At 49.1% G+C, this 18,880-nt stretch overlaps 2 protein-coding genes across 2 annotated transcripts in view; one reads left to right on the top strand and one right to left on the bottom strand.

Moving 5' to 3' along the window:
* Nucleotides 1-8,050, top strand: part of LOC119446270 (peroxisome biogenesis factor 2) — a 71,319-nt gene extending 63,269 nt beyond the window's left edge. Inside the window, exon 10 of the mRNA XM_049664042.1 lies at nt 7,549-8,050. The gene's annotated coding sequence lies outside the window, so the exon portion shown is untranslated. The remainder of the gene's footprint in view (nt 1-7,548) is intronic.
* LOC119446271 (uncharacterized) overlaps nt 1-18,880 on the bottom strand; it is an 80,639-nt gene that overhangs the window by 38,068 nt on the left and 23,691 nt on the right. The gene's annotated exons all lie outside the window — the stretch shown is intronic.

Genomic DNA, 18,880 nt, shown 5'->3' with positions numbered 1-18,880 from the left:
ATGGTAGAATTTACTCTTCAGTACCTTCAGTACCTGTCATTGAAAAGAAAAGTGTACAATTATTGCATTCTACCGGTGCTAACGTATGGGGCAGAAACTTGGAGGTTAACAAAGCTCGAGAACAAGTTAAGGACCACACAAAGAGCGATGGAACGAAAAATCTTAGGAGTAACGTTAAGAGACAGGAAGAGAGCGGTGTGGATCAGAGAACAAACGGGGATAGCCGATATTCTAGTTGACATTAAGCGGAAGAAATGGAGCTGGGCAGGCCATGTAATGCGTATGGTGGATAACCGGTGGACCATTAGGGTTACAGAATGGATACCGAGAGAAGGGAAGCGCAGTCGAGGTCGGCAGAAAACCAGATGGGATGATGAAGTTAGGAAATTTGCAGGCGCAAGTTGGAATACGCTAGCGCAAGACAGGGGTAATTGGAGATCGCAGGGAGAGGCCTTCGTCCTGCAGTGGACTTAAATATAGGCTGATGATGATGATTATGATGATGATGATGATGATCTGAAGGCGACAGACTTGTGCTGCACATATATATATATAGCTAATTATGACTCTCCCTCTCTTTCTTTCCCTCCCCCATCCCCCTCTCCACGTGTAGGGTAGCAAACACGACTAAGTCTGGTTAACCTCCCCGCCTTCCTCCCTTCTCTCTCTCTCTCTCTCTTACTCACGGTAGCAACAGGTGACAGTCCATTTTTAAGGAGGGGGAAGAATTGTGGTAGTCAACGTCCCGAAACTTGCAAGCGAAGTGCATGGGTTATGAGGAGTCGAGGGCTGCCCGATGTTCCTTGACGCGAACACGCGAGTTCTTCTCGTAATCAAACTCTTACCTCGAAATCAACGAAAAAAAGAGTTTCGGAAAAATAATTTATCAATCTAAGCTTATTTGGTGTTTGCCGTGTGTGTCCGGCTAAAACGATACCATTTATAAAAGTGTATACATTTGCGTGCTAACATATGGGGCAGAAACTTGGAGGTTAACAAAGAAGCTCGAGAACAAGTTAAGGACCGCGCAAAGAGCGATGGAACGAAAAATGTTTGGCCTAACGGTAAGAGACAGGAAGAGAGCGGTGTGGATCAGAGCGCAAGCGAGGATAGCCGATATTCTAGTTGACATTAAAAGGAAACAATGCACGGCGCTGGGAAGGCCATGTAATGCGTAGGATGGATAACCGGTGGACCATTAGAGTTACAGAATGGATACCAAGAGAAGAGAAGCGCAGTCGAGGATGGCAGAAAACTAGATGTGGTGATGAATTAAGTTAAGAAATTCGCAGGCGCAAGTTGGAATCAGCTAGCGCAAGACAGGGCTAATTGGAGATAGCAGGGAGAGGTCTTCGTCCTGCAGTGGACATAAATAGAGGCTGAAGATGATGATGATGACGATACATTTGCATTGGGAGTGGGGGAGGGACTACAAACGTCCTTATTGATGACGAATAAAAAAATATACTGAGATGAAGAAACGTCGTGCCCGGGTTGGAAGAAAGTAGCTAGTAGGGCGCAGATAAGGGTAAATGGTATACGGCGTGGAGGCCTGTAGACCAGGACTGAGCCCGGTTGGCTACCCTGCGCTGGGGGAAGGGGGAGGGAAGCATTAAGAGAAGGAGAGGAAGTCCCGTGTCGATGTTGCCAACGTGGTGAAAGAAGTATAAAGTATACGGCACAGGGTCCACGTCTGGCAACCCAGGTTTGAACCACGGCGCCTTGTGGTTGTTTGTGCAAGATACTCGTATAATGTGGCTTGACTGCGACCTCACTGCCGGCCACTGCTCTCGCCCTCAGGCCAGTCTCTCGACTCGCCGCCACGCGCAAGATGATCGATCGTCAAGGATGGCGGCCGTGACACTGACGCGACGACGGGGAGACGGCGCGGGACGGAGTTTAGGTTGAAAGTGCTCCTATATGTATGTATAACTGTTCACGCTGTAGAAGTTATAGGGAGCTTTCATCACATATCACTGTTCTCTTTAATGCGAACAGAATTCTTGGCATTATCATACCAGTTTTTTGTCCGGTTATCTAGCTACCTGGCTATCCCGCCAAAAATATGGGCAGATCCCGGAGATAGTGCAGTCTAAAACATGTGCGGAGTGACAGCGACGACATGCCTATAGAAATGGATGACGATGGGATGACGCACAGGCAGCGCTGCGTGTGTGTCCCCTTTGTTCTTCTTCTGTCTCTGTGCCTTTTAGCGCTACAACTACGTTATCTGTCTGGCAAAGAAAGCTTGCCTTTAAAATGTAGCCCGATCCCGAAGGTATAGTGCAGTCTAAATATGTGGGCCATTCTCGTGGGTACATGTGCCAGTCTTCAATGAGCCTCTTTGACGCCAACTTTGACGCCAACTGGGTGTGGGCGGACTTCACGGCGGCGCCACCACAAGGCGCAGCGCGTCTGAATGCTGCCTAAGCATAGAAGTCGAGTGCAGCGGCGTCTGGCCAGTGATTCCGTACGTATATAACCGAATGTATATGTTTGTTATAAGCGAAGAGACACAGTCAAAATAAAAGATTCCCAGGTGTCGTTAGCTATCGCCTAAGAGACGCGAAGGCGAAAACTTTGTAAAGCCTACTGTAATTCACCTTAATCCACCCTAATTCTCCTTAATCCACATTAATGCACTCTAATCCACTTTAATCCAATCACTAATACATCATTAATTAACTTTGCTAATCATTAATCATCTCTTATACACGGCTGAACATGCTTTCGTTCGCTTCTGGCCTTCCTTGGGTCACGTGACTTTCTGTACCTCACAACGCGACCTTGAAACAGAGATCTAAGGCTTTCGCCTTAAAAAAGCAGGAGAAGAAAAGGCAATTTAGCCCGAACTGCGATCCATTGACAGCGACAGTAGCAATGCTTAGCGGCGCGCTCGATTTTCCTGACGTCACGTCCCGCAGTCTGCATGTCTTTACACAGCCTGTCCTGGACGTACAGTCAACCACAAAAGTTTGCGGACCACGCGAGCGCGTGCCAGACTGCCTATCCGCGCCACCTAGCGGTACGCCACCTAGCGGCGACAGGGGCGCTCTCCCGGATATGAGCCCTCTTGGTACTCGCCTGCCTGTTAATTTTTTATTCCCGTGCATGACATTGTTAGTTCGTTGTGTTGACGCAGAGGGCTGTCTGCGATAAGACCGCCACATATCTGGCTTGATAGCAGTATCGGAGCAATCACTGCAACCTTTGTCGACTGGTGTGGCAGTGGGTAGATAAGTTTCACGAAGCGCTGCGACAATTTTTTTACGCGACGTTTACTGGCGCACTTTGGTTGGCAGCATCTTGGTCCAATGAGTGTTGCTGCTTCTGCGTCTTGAGAGAAAGGGTAGGGAGGTGTTTCACTGTCATCAAAAATAAAGAAAAAGCGGATGCATAGAAAATTTTCTTTCACACATAGGCGCATCTTCGCATCAGTCGCTGAAAACGTAGTAGACTTGCTTCAGGCCACGTGGTGATTGCCTATTTGGAAAGATGCCGCTGCGTGTTCCACTTGACGAAAGAAGGCACATTGTGCGTTTATTTATAGAGGGAATACCTCAGCGCGAAATCTGCCGCCGAACCAACAGGAGCCGGACTGCCGTGAATAGGATTATTCAAGCTTTCCGCGACGATGACAGATTCACAGATATGGAGCGCAGTGGGCGTCCAAGGGCCACGACTGAGGAAGAGGACCGCCTGATTACGGCCGCCATCGTGGCTGATTCTTTTCAAAGTGCAGAGGATATCCGAGAAGCGCTCTCGCTCACGGTATCGTCTGAGACTGTAAGAAGAAGGCTGAGTGAGCTTGGCCTGCAGTCTTTCGTAGCAGCACAGAAGCCCTGCCTCTCAGACAGCCAGCTACAAGAACGACTCATGTTCGCTACAGAAATGAAAGATTGGACAACAGAGAAATGGGGCGATGTCATCTTTAGCGACGAGTCAACTTTTTCCACGCGCTGGGACCAACGGAAGCGGGTTTGGCGTCCACTAAACTGCAGGTGTGTTTACAGTGTATTGGCAGTTAATTCACGAAGCTAATTCTGCATCACAACATGTTTCACTTAAAATGAGCTTTTGGACATTACGAGATTTTTCTGTAGTGGTATTATATTGAAAACATTAACGATTGTTTCATAGTACTACTTACTCTGAAGCTAATTAAAAGCTGCCAGTGGGTCTTTCAGTACTATCTAATGATGTTTGCACGTTTTCTATTGCAACTCTATAACAGCATTATAAAGTTCATACGCAAGAGGAATCACAACATTTTTAGACGCGCCGCTGGAACCCAATTGTATGCTATTTCTTGCAGATATCTGCCTAATTACACACAGAGTGTTCTATCCAGTGGACGGTGTTCCGTGAGCGTGTGGGGAGCAATCAGCAAAGATGGCCTTGGTCCCCTTGTGCGTCTGGAAGGGCCCTTCACTGCGTCACGGTACTGCGACGTCATCACTAGACACCTCGTTCCGTATGCGCTGGACGGTCCCTTCAGCGACGGCTGCTATTTTTTTCAACACGACCGCAGCCCGATCCATAAAGCACGTATCGTCCAGTCATTGCTAGAAGAACATGCTGTTTGCCAGCTTGAGTGGCCTCCATGTGGCACCGACTTGAATCCCATAGAAAATGTCTGGGGCATGTTGAAGAAACGGCTGTCCACACGAGCCAACCGCGGCCGCACGGCCGATACGCTGTGGCAAGCGATCGCACAAGAATGGGAAAGCCTGCGCGGTCGACCGGAGATTACTGAATCTTTGTACGAGTCGATGCCCACACGCATCAATAAGGTGCTAGAAAACGGCGGACATTTCACTTCCTACTAGATCATTGAGAGACCTATGTTTCATGACACTTCTGTAAATGTCTTGTGAATAAATTCATCCCCTTCAGACACGAATTATGATGCACTGTCTGCAAATGCGTCAAATGCGCATGGCATCATTTCAAGACGCTCACTATTACATTCCAAGAAAGAAGACGAAGCAATGTGCTGTTTTGTGCAAGTTTCAGTAAAAAAAATTAATTAGCGTATAACTCATTATCTAATTATTCTGAAATCCGTCAGCTTCAATGCTTGCATAAAAAGAATCAACTATTAGGCCCGAAACGCATGCACACTTGCTTTTTCGGTTGTATTCGTGTCGACCGGAGAAAAAAAATACTCTTGACGTTGGTCTTGGAACGCGGCACGTCGAACGATTGTCTAACATGGTAGTGTCTCTAGCAAAGTGATCATCTGCAGCAATACGCAGGACAATGAAGTTAACTGACCGCTAGTTGTCCCATCAGGAAGCGGACACGAATGCGCACACTGAGTTTTAGGTCATTTGAAGAAACACGTGGCGGGGGACGCGCCTCCGAAGTTCGAGTCCCCAAACGAGGACGCCGTGTCGCAAAGGGTTATAAAAAGAGTCATCGCACCCGATTATTTCTTATTTTTCTAAATGTAACCACTATAGCAGCGCGGTGGTTCGGGCTTTGCGCAGCAAAACCTGGGCGCAGGCGATCAAATCCCGGCCGCTACTGTCACTTAGCGATGGGGGAGGAACGGAAAAATTCTGCCTACTGACTAAGCATCTGTGTCCCATGGCTGCCTCACCGCTCACTCACGCACTCACGAAAAAAACAAAAAAAAAACAGCGTGGCTACGCGAAAATAGAACTGATAACAGCCGAAGAATACGCTGTCTGATTACTTGTACTGATATTCTGCTCTCAAAATATAAGCAAGTAGCCCTGGCTAACAAAGAGCGCGTCACGTTGAAAGAGATAGGTAGAAAATATTTGCGCACAGTGCGAAAATAGACAGGCCATAGATTTAAGGAGGGATGCGTCTTCAACGTAGCGCTGCTGTCGATCGCTGGTGACGTAGCGGAAGTGTCGCGAAGAGGCTCTTGGCCACGCGCTCGCGTGGTCCGCAAACTTTTGTGGTTGACTGTACTTTACGCTGCTGTTCTTTTCCCGCGCTTCTGCCTGCATCGCGCTCGCAAGTGAACGCAAACCGCACGAAGGCGGCGGGATAAGATGGAGTGGATGTACGCACATATACACCACCCCTTTCGTGACCAGGCCCAAGCTCATGTACACTGCTTCTTGTCTGCAACGTCCGCGAATGCGAAGGGATTACGTTCCGCCGACGGCGCGGAATGCAGAACACGCACGGCCATGATTGATGGCACGGCGTTCTGGGTGGACGCTGCAGAGGCCTGCCGAGGCCGTGGCGAAAGACGACGATCCCGACGCGGGGAATACCCATAATGCATCGCCCCTGTACACGCACTGCGGTGGGCCGAACGTGTACAGTAACAAGCCGCGGTTATAGTAACTCCTCATATAGCTAATGTTGGGTTATGGCAGACTTGATCGGTCGTTTGCGCCACCAGTAAAATTCCTGTGGGACGAGACGCATGCAGTAAAGTGCCAAGCAATGGCGAAGCTGCAGGGCGAAAATGCGGTGTCTCGGTGTCGGAACACGCCGAGACCCGTTTTGCTAATCCCTGTACACTACAATAACAACGGACTACTAGCGCTCCTTTATGCGTTTATGCCTCAAATAAACGCTTACCACACTCTCTCTCACACACACACACACACACACACACACACACACACACACACACACACACACACACACACACACACACACACACACACACACACACACACACACGCACGCACGCACGCACGCACGCACGCACGCACGCACGCACGCACGCACGCACGCACGCACGCACGCACGCACGCACGCACGCACGCACGCACCGCACGCACGCACGCACGCACGCACGCAGCACGCACCACCACAACACACACACACACACACACACACACACACACAACACACACACACACACACACACACACACACACACACACACACACACACACACACACACACCGCCACGTCACTAATACAGACGGCGTCGGAATTTCGCTGCTTGAATTTTCAGTCTATATATACAAAAGCCATTAGACTACAGAAAGCTTTTGAGTCGGCGAGCTTTCAAGGCGGCCTGTAAGACTACCAGAATTAATCCGCGCCGGTTAATCGATCACTGCTTCCACATTCATGTCGCTTGTCTCGTTTATCGAAGTAACCTATAGCGTTTCGCAGTCGCTCCGCTTATAATAGACCTCCCGATATAGCGGACGGTCAATTCGCTTCCCCACGCAATGTGGTCCATGCAGTTTACTGTAGCCGGTTTCCACCTCGTCCAACCCTGACCGCCAGACGTGCTCCCGAGGCTATGGCTTCGGGATGATAAATGGGTCTCCCCTTTCCGCTAATCACTTTCGCTTAGCGTCCTTTTAATTTTTCTTTCATTACGCGTATGTCACGGGGCGCTGATGCGAAGCGCCTCTCTTGCAGGCTGCAGGATTAGCCCACTCCTTTCGTCTATATGCGCACTTAAAAGCGACATGGGTGTCTTCCTTTATTTCCCTCTCCTCTTTCCTTCTTTCTTTCTTTCTTTCTTTCTTTCCTTTCTTTTTTCTTTCTTTCTGCGGATGGCGGCAAGGGATCATCATTCTGGCTTATTCGCAGGAGCTCGCGCTCAAGGACGGCAGCATTGAAAGTGTTGGAAAGACTGAAGTGAACGGGCCGCAGCGACCGTCTTCAAGACTTGGGGTTCGTTCACGTGTTTGATTCTGACGCTGATGTAAGTTTGCTCTCGCTAGTTGCTCGAGTGCGCCCGCGACCTGCGAAATGTTAACCGTTGCTTTTCTGTAATGTTTCGCGCTTTATAATCAGTTCGAATCGAATCATCATCGCCGTCACATCATCGGCAACTACAACGACAAGCTGCAGTACGCAATCTCAGTGAAGTGCTCCTTGCCTATATATAGTCAGTGACAATTATAAGAATGCAGTGGCAAGTACACCGCTGTCCAACCCAAGGAGAGTTGGTGAATTGCGTTCGCTCATTTCTGTTTCATCACGGCAGAGTCGAACTTCTTTCGATATCATCGTATCCCGCGGAAACATTTTTTTTTTTTTTTTTTTGTGAACGCGGAGAAGGCATGGTGCATGCAATCACCAACTGAGTTTACATAATATAGAGTTTTAGATTAGGGGGCCCTATACGCAGTAGGGCAGCCCCAAGCGCTAGGGGGGCGTCCCCCTAATCTAAATCTTTCTTATACGCGTGAGTGAGTGAGTGAGTGCGTGCGTGCGTGCGTGCGTGTGCGTGTGTGTGTGTGTGTGTGTGTGTGTGTGTGTGTGTGTGTGTGTGTGTGCGTGTGTGCGTGCGTGCGTGCGTGCGTGCGTGCGTGCGTGCGTGCGTGCGTGCGTGCGTGCGTGCGTGTGTGTGTGTGTGTGTGTGTGTGTGTGTGTGTGTGTGTGTGTGTGTGTGTGTGTGTGTGTGTGTGTGTGTGTGTGTGTGTGTGTGTCGTAATTCACCACAATTTGAAGGAGCAAGACTTGCATGTGTAGCAGGGCAGACATGTTTCTGCAGATTCCAGTAGAGTCTCCCTCTTCTCTGTAGATAACAATCAGATGCAGCGCTGCATACGGGAAATCCACATGTGCAAATTATGCACTTGTGCAATTGTGTGCAAAACTTGAGGAGTCAAGCAGGAAAGGGGAAATAATAAACCAAAGGAAAGAGAAACCGCTTTAATCCATACTATAAGTTCCCAACTGCGCTAACTCTAGCTATGCGCAGTGCATTACAACTATAGTCACGGCCGCTTACGCATTCAGAGCGCGATCCCACGCAAAGTCGCCCGTTATACTTTGTGCAGGCGCTATCTCTCGGTACGAAGTCGACACCTGAAGCTGCCTCCGCTCCGTTTTGCATTTATGAAAGGGTGTAATGTAGGCGACCAGGTATAGAGACGATTCAGGCAGTGCGCGCCACGTAACAACCCCACGAAGAAAAAAAAATTATTTGACGTGCAAATGCAATGAACCACCCGCGATCGCGAGGGTGCACGCCTCAAGCGTCGTCTGCAAGCGTGAAGACATACATGTCGTTTCGTCTGCACCTCCGTGAGTGCAGACGACGCAGTACTGCGCGCGCCCGCGCACCTACGCTGTATATATATGCACAGATAACATCCGCAAGCAGCGGCGGTAAGGGACATGTCAACCCACTGGACGGGAAGCTAACCGTGTATATATGTGCGGAGCTGCAGCTCTTCAAGACGCGATGTGCGCTATACATCGCGGAGGAGTAAGGTCGACGCGTGTTTCGGTCGCCTGCGTTAGATATCCCGTGACAGTGACAGACACGACGCGGACGGCGCCAAGCATAGTAAGGTCCTCGCGCGGGGCAGGAGCAGACGACATCGCTTCGTCTGGCAGACGCTAGCGAGGCCGCCAGCCAATCAGAGTAGAGAGAGCACGACAGCACCGTGACTTGTATTCCTCCGCACTCGCGTCGTCTGCTATGTCGTCTGCTGTCGACCGTGGGTGTATGGTTGCTGTTGCGCAATGTTGAAATGCTCATGTCGGCGTACTCACTCACGAGTACATTGACACGTGTGCTCGATCCAAGCACACTCTTCTTTACAGGTGCGATATTAGAGCGTTAATTAGTGACGAAATATTTGCTCAAAGCTGAAGTCAACTGATACGTGGGTGCTCAAAACGTTTGCTCTAGAGTGGCAGCACGCTCTTCCGGTAAAATAGTCTGGAGACGAGCTATATAGGTACAGCGTACTAGAATAGGGTAATATAGGCAATGGGTGAAACGTGACGTCATCAAAATGCGGAGGTGCTGCCGTCAGTTTTGGTATATAGGAAGAAGAGGCGGGCATCCAGTGTCTTACTTGCGCGAATGAGCTTATATACGTGCCGTTCCTTCTCTTAATTAAGTGAAGACAAAAGGGAAGCGATACGCCTCTTTTGGACCGGCTACTCAAAGTCCGAGAGAGAGAGAGAGAAATGGGTTGAGAAAGGCAAGGACGTTAACCGTCCAAAGACCGAAAGTCCCCAAGTCCGATAGGGATCGAATTTCTTTATCATGATTGAATCCCTACCGCAGCCTGCGGAATAATAGCCAATCGCCATGAATATATATATATACAAAATCTATCGCGATCTAAAGTACCCGTGTTTGAGCGTTATGAGAAAAGCAGACTGTTATTTCCACACACGTAAGGTCAATGAACGCAATTGTAGAGTCTACTGGCCCGAGCTTCCTCGAAAGACGACGCTAATACATCGCGCCAAGCTCAATTAACGGAGCTTGGAGCGAGGTAGAGTTTGAAATAATCATTAAAAAAATGTTCAAGCACAAGTTTGTCATAGCTATGATCGGATATTCACTGAATTCGTCTGCTCCGTCTGCGTATACACACACCTGCTAAGCCCAAATAGACGCTTTTCTACACGCCACGCTTCGCAGATACGTCCTTCGTTTACAAACACGTATACAGTATGCTTATCAACACCACCGCAACTCCTCCATGAACACCCGTCTAAACACGGCACTACATTCTTCCGCGCACTCTGGTGACCGGCTTAGCCCGTGCCTTGTATAACTTCTGCAACGCTGCATATATTTTTAGTGAGACGGCGTATGTACACAGAAGCAACAGCGCGCGAGCGCGAGCGACTTGCAGGAATAAGTGCGCGGCGAAAAAGAGGGAGAGTGGTCGAGGCAAATATAAAACAACAAAACAGAAAACAGAGCCTCAGAAGAAGAGCGCCGACGGAGGGCTCCAGCGGTCGATGCTCTCTCTTCGCAGAGCCGACGACTTCGCTTTGCGCGAGCGACCGCGAACGAACCGAACCGCGGCTTCTTTGCGCTCGCTCGCGAAGGAGGAGTTCGCGTCCTGCGCGTATGTACACTACTATACGTAGGTGGTGGTATATTATGTTCCGCGGTATACGTGCAAATGCGTCCTCCTCCGCCTTCCCGACCAGGAGAAAAAACAAAACAGTACACTGCGCCGTGCCGCGGGTACATGGCACGCATCATTTCCCCACCGTATGTTAAACGTGCTGCGCCCGAATATACAAAGATCGAGACAGAAAAAAAATACTAAAATAACAATAAATAAAGGAAGCAATGCGAAATTAAGGGTGTACGAACTCCCCAGGATTTCTACGAAGAGGGAGCAGATGGACTTCTGCGCGTACTTCTGTATCGTGGGTCGAAAGCGATGCAGACGACACGCAGGCGTGTCGTCTGCATTACTGCTGGAGAGGTATAAAGTGGAGCAGATTAGAAGCTTCTCCAAGTTTATCTTCAAGAGGACCGCCCTATAAGCACGAGCGGAATGCGTTTACATTAGCATCTATACGTTTTCATTGCACTGACTCATTCACATTTTGTGTTAATTTTTGTCCGAGTTTCTGTGTGCACGTGCCTCTACTCTATACGAGTGCCTCCATTTTCCGATTTCTCCCAAACGCCATCCATTCGCGCAATAAAAAAGACGAAAAAAATGGGGGGGGGGGGGGGAGAGATATTTGGGAGTTCTTTGAAATAGTTAAAAAATGTCACAGTTAGGGCGAAGCAATGAATGCGATAGCAACACAGCAATGTCATACGAAGTAAGGTGAGCGGCTTTGGTAGCAATATGAATTGTAGTAAACATGAGCTGATTAAGTAAGCAGGTGTGCTGCGGCGTAAGTAGACCGACATGAAGAGAGACTCGATGACCACGAGAAGGCGCGTGTGAAACGGTGGTGTTGATGAGAAGCGCTTCCCGTGGGCAGCGCGTGCGAAGAGACACACCTGTAGCGCTGCACTGCCGATCCGGGCAGCATTGCATGTGTAGCGTGCGTTGGAAAATGTGGCCCGACTATTACTAATTGAATGAACAAGCGTGGTGTGAGCGCGCACAAACATGAATAGGTCACACTGAATGACTGCAGACAACGACTGTCAAAACGCTGGCAGCAAGCGCATACGCTGTAGCGGGCGAAGGTACGTGCGGTCTATCGCTTCAACAGAAACTGAGCGGCGAATGCACAGTGCATAAAGGTCAGAGCCGTGTGGAGATAAGAGACCGGGCGAGCGACGAGCGCGGTTGTTGGCAGAGTAGAAGTGCGCCCCCCCCCCCCCTCCCCGCTCCCTCCGGCGCTGGCTTCCCGCTTCCTTGCTTGCGCGTGGGATATTGAGTGCGTTCGCTCTCCGTGATAGCGCGCGTCCCCGCACGCTTCCGCTCGGGCATACGGCGCGCGGCGAAGATTTTATCTATACGGAACCTCACGGCGACGGCGACGCCGACGGCAGAAATCCGGTTGAAGTGTCCATATAATTGCTATCGCAATAAAACAAGTACAGCATGAGTTTTTTTTTTTGCGACGTATTTGGCAGGGAAATCGTGAAAATCGTCACATAACTTCGACAAGTGCGCGACGTCAATACATGTTATGGCGTGAAGATGTCCTAATTTTACCTTCTGTGTATAGTTAAATGAACAGGGAACGCGAATAATCAAAAACCAAGAGGCTATAATCAATTTTTTTCTCTTTTTTGTGTGTGTGTAACGACCCTATGAAGCCAACAGACGACAAAACAAGCAATGCATACCGGAAATCCACTGTGATTTTATTAAAATGTGCAAATAATTAGGGAAAAGGAAACGAAAATGGAAGAAAAGACACCTTCCCGCCAGTGCGAAAACACGCCGAGGGAACAGCAGTGGTGAGGAAAGACGTGCAACCACGCATTATAACGTGGCCAACAACACGAATCTTTGGTCATCGATCCATATCCGTCACTGAATGCACCGATGAAGATGGCCTGACAAATGGGAAATACGGGGGGGGGGGGGGGGGGGCATCTTGGTTAGGCGCAGAACACTGATGCAAAAAAGTTATTTTATGGCACGCCGTCTACCGACTCATTCCGATTCCGCGAGAGTCTCTTCTCAAATGTATTAGACAAGGTGGCTGATTGGATGAAATTCTACTAGACCGCGGAGCGCACAGTGATGAAAGGGCCATACACGAGACAAAGATGGCAATTCATCAATGTAACGTCAAGCACTTGACTTCTTGCTTGATCACCTTTCATCAACTCGCTTCCTTTAGAAACTGTAGCTGTCATTCCGACTATTACATCGTGTATAAAGCCAGCAGTGTAGTCAAGACGACTCATATATTCGAACAGGCAGGACTCAATAGCGACGCGAAGATATCAAGTGATGTTATTTTATTTTTTTGTTTTTCACTTTCTTCTGCCCTCTTCCTTCTAGGGTCTTTTTATCACTCCTCTGTCCCTTCACTAGCAGAGCAGCGCGTGAGCAAATACTTAACGCCGGGAAACTTCTCTGACTTTCAACAAAGATGTATGTATGTATGTATTCTTCTTTTTTCTGGTGTTTTACGTGCCAAAACCAGTTCTGATTATGTGGCACGCCGTAGTGGAGGGCTCCGGATTAATTTTGACCACCTGGGGTTCTTTAACGTGCACTACAACGCAAGCACACGGGCGTTTTTGCATTTCGCCTCCATCGAAATGCGGCCGCCGCGGCCGGGATTCGATCCCGCAACCTCGTGCTCAGCAGCGCTACGCCTTAGCTGACTGAGCTACCGCGGCGGGTATGTATGTATGTGTGTGTGTGTGTGTGTGTGTGTGTGTGTGTGTGTGTGTGGTGTGTGTGTGTGTGTGTGTGTGTGTGTGTGTGTGTGTGTGTGTGTGTGTGTGTGTGTGTGTGTGTGTGTGTGTGTGTGTGTGTGTGTGTGTGTGTGTGTGTGTGTGTGTGTGTGTGTGTGTGTGTGTGTGTGTGTGTGTGTGTGTGTGTGTGTGTGTGTGTGTGTGTGTGTGTGTGTGTGTGTGTGTGTGTGTGTGTGTGTGTGTGTGTGTGTGTGTGTGTGTGTGTGTGTGTGTGTGTGTGTGTGTGTGTGTGTGTGTGTGTGTGTGTGTGTGTGTGTGTGTGTGTGTGTGTGTGTGTGTGTGTGTGTGTGTGTGTGTGTGTGTGTGTGTGTGTGTGTGTGTGTGTGTGTGTGTGTGTGTGTGTGTGTGTGTGTGTGTGTGTGTGTGTGTGTGTGTGTGTGTGTGTGTGTGTGTGTGTGTGTGTGTGTGTGTGTGTGTGTGTGTGTGTGTGTGTGTGTGTGTGTGTGTGTGTGTGTGTGTGTGTGTGTGTGTGTGTAGAGCAGCCGAAAGCTGCTTGTCTTGACAACCAACCAGGAACAAGTTTCCTGTTTCAGACAAGAACAGAAAAAAAGGAACGCTTCGCAGACACCATTTAGTTAATCAAGTGAATGCATTAATACAAAATAAAATTTAAAAACATAACAAGACAATGTCATATGTAAGTGTTAATCATCAAGTAAGGTTATTAGGGATTTTAGTGCATATGCCACTGCAATGACTCGTTACTCGATGGCCCCAAAAAACGTTGTTCCTCGTTGCAGACCTAGCGTCACTGCATACTATAGACTATAGACCAGGCTGCTCTTGCTAACGTGGGGCTCACCTATATAGCCTCACCGTTCGCATAGAGTTCTCCGATTCACAGAGCTCAGAGATCTTGCCCAATCGCCGCCACGGCAGCGGATGTTGTTTGCCGTCCATTTACGCGTGCACGAGCTTGCATACGCGAGTTGCAATGCATATATTTGTACGTGCAGACTTACTTCGTCTCTTTTTTCTGCAACCCCTATAGCTGTACAGCCACGTTCACGAACCGCGAGCAGTGTCGATATGATCAACCCTGACTCCCGCTCACCAGACCGGAACGCATCATATGCGTGGCTCAGTGCAGAACCACAGCTCCGCATTCAATTGCGCAAACTTCGGCACGACGAGGCGTTTCTTTCGCCACGAGATTAAGCCTCGCGGAATCTCTCTTCCGTGCACGCAACGCAGCCTTGCAGCGAGTGACTCTCGGGCCCCAAAGAAGCGGTCCGCGTCGTTGCGAATAGACGAGATCGAGGAGGCAACTCGCAAAATAAGTAAACATAAATAAAATATAATGTAAATGAAAAAGAAAAAGAAAGCTCGCGGCAACGCGTCTCACTCGCGGCAGAATGAGTCGTCGTCGTCTGCTACAGAAATGAAAAATCGTCTGCTCCACGTCTGTTCCCTCCGTGTGGCATGCGTGTCGTCTGCTGGCCTAGCTGTTGCGTGAACAGCGCCAGGCGCACGCATTGCCTCGAGCGGGCTAACGTCCTCGATTCCGGCTCCCCCAAAGCAACACCCCGCTCGAGACAGCAAGGGCCTGAAAGCGCGAAAAGGAAGAGAAATGCAGAGAAAGAGAGTGTGAAAATAACGTCAAAAGACTCGACACGACACAGACGAAGCCTTCCTCTTTTCTTCTCGTGGACTGAGCCGCCACGCGACGCAACGCACGACTCGAGTGTCCCAATATAGCGAGCCACATCTCTTTTCACGCGTCGTGAGCGATGCTCGCGCCTTGGTGCACGCGCCCGCCTCGAGTCGTCCATCTTACGGCTCATTTGCTTTTAAGGCGTCCGTTTAACAATGGGGATGAATGGCGGCCCGCTGACTTCGCCGTAACAAATAGCCCCCCGTTCAAAAAAGACTTAATCGCCGTTGCTCGTGGCCGTTCGATCGGTCCATACAGTGGCTTATCGACGACACTATATAAAGCGTTAGCGAGATGGATAACCCTTACCTTGTCGCTCTGTTGTTTATATATATATATATATATATATATTCTTTATACTCTGTCCGCTATGTTATCATCTCTCCCTGTCATTTTACTTCCCTAACCCAACCCCACCATCCGCTGCTGAACGCTGATGAGGCGTCAGCAGACTGCGCTAGACAGTTGCATGCAGTCAGCAGTAATTTTCCTTTATTTATCTAGTCATTTATTTAAATAAACAATCGATTGCAGAGCCACGGCAGCATATAAGCCTGTCGATAGACGGTTTGTTTTATAACTGTATACACGTACACTGGCCTGCGCTGTATAATAACGGCTTTGTGATGTTTATTATTACTATTACGATGATGATGATGATGATGACGACTATTGCCTTTCCCTTTGTATAGGGCGATCTTCGGGCGGGTGTGTCCCGGCTATGGCCGACACAAAATTGTATCACACTTATATATAGGGTTGCCAACTGTTTCGATTTGTACGAGAAGGCCCGAGTATCGATTCTGCTGGGACAAGTATGTTAAGCTCGAAGCCGAATGTCCCTCCCCTCACAGATCGGGTGTGTCATAAGCTGCGTATCAGAAAGTATTATTGACAACTAAGTCAACGCAGCCATACACGAGTTTGATTCTTCATCTACTTATTGCAGCTTTCTTAGACGTGTCCGAATGAGTACAGTTTGATCGCGTGATGAGTAGCTTTACTGGTCTTCGCAAACCGCGTGCGTCGGACTTGTTTGCTATAGGAGAAAACATCCACCACACGCAGCCACGTGTCTCGTTCTATACCCACGCGTTAATTCCCTCCTCCCTTCGTTCGCGCACACAGAGCGTTCGTAACAAACAAAATTTCGACGGCCGCCGTCAGACAAAACACGGGAAACAGTCTCGCACAAATACCCACACGCCGTGAGCATAAGAAACATATGGAAGGCCCCGCGGGAAAAGAAATGATATATAACCCTCGCGCGCGGCAGTTATTATCAATCCGACACGCTCGTACGTCCAGCCGGTTCCCGTGCAACGGCATCGCGACCTACTCCGCGCTATCAGCATAATTTCATAAACGCCTTCCAAGCGATTCCGTTTGACACGTAGAGCCTCGCCCCCGCCACCACCAACCATTCTTCTCTGCCAGCAAGCCCACACAACATACATATATACACGCACACATGTGTACATACATACATACATACCCTGTCATACATACATACATACATACATACATACATACATACATACATACATACATACATACATACATACATACATACATACATACATACATACATACATACATACATACATACATACATACATACATCACGGACGCACGCAAACTTTCTCGCCCAGCACACGCACGCGGATGTCATACATACGCGGCCGCGTTTGTGCAGCTTATCATTCTCCGTGCGAACACGAAAGTGGCACTCAGCGGGTGGCAAAGACACTTCCCGCTGCCGACTCCGTCGGCCCCCACCCTCTCGCCAGCAGCGAGTAGGATATCGACTCTCCGTTCCCATTCCGAAACTCGCAGGCTTTCACTCGCGCAGGGCGCCGTCGACGTAAAACTTTCGAGCTGCTCGACCGCACAACCATGCAACCGGCCACGTACTACGTACGCCTCCTCCGATGCCACCAACACGGCTCGTTTGCCGCTCACAGGTGGGGTTTCTGGGACACAGCGAGAAACTAGTCGTCGCTGCTAGCGAGCGTGTGTTGCTTGTGGTGATTGTTTCTTTTATTATTATTATTATTACTGAAATGAAAATAAAGGATAGTGGCGTTCTCGCATGCTCTCTCTCTCTCTTTGCGTGACGTTGGCGTGCACTCGAGCCATTCTCTTCTCCGGTGAAGCGATCAAAGGCAGTACACAGAGCGTGGACTCCGAGATCCGACCTGCTTGCGCCGGTGCGATCTCAGAGGCCGCGGTACAGAGCGCCGAGTTTCCTAGACAACATACTAGGGGCATCTGTAAATGCATGGCGCAGTTCTAATTTAATGGATCGCGGTTCTTGTAGGTCGCGAAACTGCTACAGATTTGAAAATCTGTATTCGAGAGACTGTGTGCCCGGGCTTCGAGGGAATTATTTCTCTCGAAAATCCCCGGTCCCGTAAGCTTTTTGTGGACGACTGTTATAGGTGTATTTGTCAACTCGTCGTGATTATGGCTTTATACGTATGGTACGGAGATTATGTATGGCACAGCGCAGAGGAGAGGGGGCAGATTGAGTCTTACATAGTGTTTCGTTATCTCGCCGTACACGTGTCATGACAGTGTTCCTTAATTTCACTACCTTTGTTGTTGTTGTTGTTGCCGCTGCTGCTCTTGTTTTTCTTAGCTATAATAAGGTTTTGGGGCAGCCAGCTCTTTCTGTGGCCAAATTTTCCATACTTTTAGCGGCTATAGGAATAAAGAAAGAAAGAAAATGACTGATTGATTTATTGATTGGGTTTGAGAGAGAGAGAGAGAGAGAAACCAAGATGGAAAGGTAGGGAGGTTAACCGAGGAATTGAACCAAGGCCTGGACCTGAACCCGTGACCTCGCGCTCAGCAGCGGTACGCCATCCGCTGGGCTACCCCAGTGGGTAAAGAAAGAAAGAAACAAAGAAGTGGAGGGAAAGAATAAGCAAAGAAAGAATCGTATAGTTGGAGTGTTGCCTCCACTTTTCACTTCATTTGAATTCATTGTCCGTCTCCTAAAGAAGCATAATGGATGCAGGGGAGGTGGGGGTCCCGTGCAGCATTCGCAAACGCAAATGAGGCACGTATTACGCCAGCACGGTGGGACGCGCGTTCGCGCAAAACTTGAGAGAGAGTGCGAGAGAGAGGGAGAGAGAGATGCTTGTCTTCCGTCGCGGAACTCTCGCTCGTTACGTATTCTGCGCACGCGCAGTGACACACGTGGGCACGAGTGCTATCTCTTCTGTGTGTCCGACGAAACGGAAGCGGAAAGAAAACAAAAACCAAAATCAGATCTAGATCACACTGTCGTTTGAGAAACGCCTTATCGCCGTCCTCCTTAGCCACGTGTTTCTTTTTTTTTTTTTTTTTTTTCGGGGAGTGTAATTCACAACGGAGTTATCTGGAACTTGCGTCCCCGGTGAGTTACGCAACTATATAGCTCGTTGGTGTGTATATATAGGTTTGACAGCGTGTGCGGGATTATTGGCTGTAGACAGTTTGAGAGCTGTGCGACAAACGTGACAGGTTCTTTTCTTTCTGTGGGTATATAGAAAGGCGCAGGACGAAGCGGCTTATGTAGTCTCGAAGGAGGCGCTAGGACAAACATAAAACACTCGTCTTATACGACTTTTGTACGACATTGGAATGGTACTCACGGA

Source organism: Dermacentor silvarum, chromosome 3 (genome assembly GCF_013339745.2).
Source record: "Dermacentor silvarum isolate Dsil-2018 chromosome 3, BIME_Dsil_1.4, whole genome shotgun sequence".
NCBI lineage: Eukaryota > Metazoa > Arthropoda > Arachnida > Ixodida > Ixodidae > Dermacentor > Dermacentor silvarum.
This window is presented reverse-complemented; position numbering and strand designations above follow the sequence as displayed.